This window comes from Chenopodium album, chromosome 24 (assembly GCF_948465745.1).
Source record: "Chenopodium album chromosome 24, dcCheAlbu1.1, whole genome shotgun sequence".
Lineage (NCBI taxonomy): Eukaryota > Viridiplantae > Streptophyta > Magnoliopsida > Caryophyllales > Amaranthaceae > Chenopodium > Chenopodium album.
The window spans coordinates 16,134,356-16,137,348 of NC_137857.1; the positions used below are offsets into that span (position 1 = coordinate 16,134,356).

At 32.8% G+C, this 2,993-nt stretch overlaps 1 non-coding gene across 1 annotated transcript; it reads left to right on the plus strand.

The window, feature by feature from the left end:
* The first annotated feature begins 860 nt into the window (after positions 1–860).
* LOC145612830 (small nucleolar RNA R71) lies at positions 861–967 on the plus strand. The gene has a single exon (XR_014106746.1). It is a non-coding gene; the product is annotated as a small nucleolar RNA R71 (small nucleolar RNA).
* The last annotated feature ends 2,026 nt before the right edge of the window (positions 968–2,993 follow it).

Genomic DNA, 2,993 nt, shown 5'->3' on the forward strand with positions numbered 1-2,993 from the left:
TTGTTTGTTGGACATAAATTATTGAAGAAAGGTTCATAAAAAGTTCTTTGTAATAAAATCGTTTATCAACCCCAAAAATAATTTGAAACTTTTAAAATTAAATCCGAAAAAAATACAAATAAATATTATGAATAAAATATAATTTCATTAATAATATATTTAAAAATACAGGGGATTACAGTATCTGGCGCATGTGTATAGATTACACTGACTTGAGCTTTTGCATAGTAGTTAGCATCGCTCTAATTTCTGACAAGGCAGGGTTAGAAGTTGTAGTAGGGGTTTGTGCTGGGGCTTCCTGGTTAGCATGAGGGTGGTAATATTTCTGCTGTGGAAGGGGTGCTTGTTGTGGTTGTTGTGGAGGTGGAGGATTTTGAACATTGGTGCTACAATAGGATAAATATGGATGGTATCGGTAGCCAGGATTGTAGGTGTTGGAGTATGGGTTATTTTGCTTATAGGTTTGGAAAGCATTAACTTGCTGCATTGAACTCCTGCAATCTTGCTCATAATGTCCTACACTTCCACAATTTTCACAAAAAGCATCATTAGAATTGTTAGTAACAGCAGAAACGTTAGCAACAGAATTAGGAATGTTAGTACTAAGGTTATCTAATTTCTGGCAAATAGATGTGAGCTGAGCTTGCAAAAGGGATACTGAATCAACGTGGTGTTTGCCCTTATTTGCATAGCCTCTAGAATTTCCATATTGGGAATTATGTATTGCCATATCTTCAATAACCTGACCTGCATCATCAACATTAAGATTCATAAATCTACCACTAGCTACGGAGTCTAGAATCGTTCTAGATGCATTCCCTAATCCATTGTAAAACGCTTGAATCAACTGCCACTTTGCAAAGTTATGGTGGGGACACTCCCTCTGCAGATCCTTGAACCTCTCCCAAGCCTCATATAATGCTTCATCTGGCTCCTGGGCAAAGTTCTGAATGGCACTTCTTAGTAAAGTTGTTTTCTCTTCAGGGTAATATTTGTTATAAAAATTTAAAGCAAGAGTCTCCCAGTCAGTAATTCCAAGTGCAGTTCTATTCAAACCATTAAACCACAATTTAGCTTTTTCACAAAAAGAAAAGGGAAAGAGAATCTCCCTGATGTGGTCCAGCGTTACCCCATTCTGCCTAATAGTATTGCAGTATTGACAGAAATCTGCAATGTGAAGATTAGGATCTTCACCCTTAGCTCCACTGAATTGCTTTCTTTCTATCATTGTTATGAACTGGGGCTTGATCTCGAACTGGACTCCCTGAAGATCTGGTCTAGGGGAAAGATGTGGAAAATCCGTCAAGGATGGTTGCGAATAATCGCTGAGCTTCTTAGGTGCATTCATCTCTAATTCTGAATATGAAGGAATCTCCGAATCACTAGAATTAGATGGCGAATTTCTAGGAATATTGTTACTCCCAGAACCCGCCAGGATTTGCCTATAAAGATTCTTCTATCCATGAAAAGAGCGCTCGATCTCAGGATCGAATGGAATGTAACCTGATCTGAAACACCTGGGCATAAACAGAGAACTAAAAAGACAAATATGAGAACTACCTCAAAGAACTAATGTCCTTTGAGGCAAAAGAGAAATAATCTAGACTACAAAAACAATTAGAAATAAAAATAAAACCGTTTCCCCGGCAGCGGCGCCAAATTTTGACAGGCTAAAGTCGTATCACCTAATCAAAAGTAATTACCTAAGTCCTCTTACTTATGCATATAGGGATGTAGGGTCGAATCCACAGGGAAACTAGTCTTTCTACTCCTAATTAATTATTATAATCTAAATTATCAAAGTAACCAATATTTTTGTGATTAAAGTCTATACTACAAAGAATATGAGTAAAAGGAAAAAATTAGGGAGAAATCAAATAATAATAAAGCCTAAGGCATAGGTTCACTAATAAACAATATTTTAGGGTAAAACATAATAATCAATCATCAATACATTAATTAATCAGATCATAAAGGGCTTTCGCTACGTATTACAATCATAGAGTTAATTTACCGGTATTAAATCTCATCTCTCGAATCTAGACCTAACCATTTGTAAATTAGTCTGCCTATTGAAACTAAGCCTAAACATCAATTCTCATCTCTCGAATCTTGAATCAATATTGCTAAACTCATACAATTAAACCTGGCCAAATCTAATTGCATAGCATTAAAAGAATCAATAGGAAATTAATTAAGTACTAGTTTAAATCCCGTGCAATGCACGGTTGTTATTAATTTTTTAAAGAGTTATTATTGTATTGAATTTTTTAAAAAAATTATACTCATAATATTAATTCAAAAGTAAATATAAAAATATATTAGTTGGGTTTATATGGAGAGTTATTATTGTTAAGAATTTTAACCGGAAGAAAGATATTTTTCATTATTATAAAATGATTTCCTTAAAGAATCTTCATAAAAAACGGAAAGTAAAATGGGCGGGAAATTTGTTAATGACATTGTGACAAGTGTCACTTTAGATTCGCTTTTAGTATAGGTTAATTGATATGTAACTAAGTTATATGAACAATTTAATAAATATCCACAATTAATTTTTTCAACAAAGCCACATATAAATTATATTGAACAATTAAATATTTAAAAAGTTTGGTTTATATATATTTTATGTAAAGCAAATATAATAAATCAGATGCAATCCTTTTTAAAAATTTATAATTTTTAAAGCAAGGATTATTGTGGAAGATAAATTTTTTAGCAAGTATTATTGGAGGGAAAATTTTTAATAAAATGTTGCCAAGTGTCCCTATTAGTTTTGCCTTTAGTAATATGTAATAGATTGACAATCAACAACCATAAATTACCCCTTCATATTATTTATTAGATCCCCATAAACCCTAGAAAGGAAACTACTCAGACATGATTAAAGCTAAACACATCAAAGCAATTAAACAAGGCATAAGGAATTAAAGAATAAAAATACTGAAATCAATAAAATAGAAATCGTACCGAATCGACGGAATTACAAACGG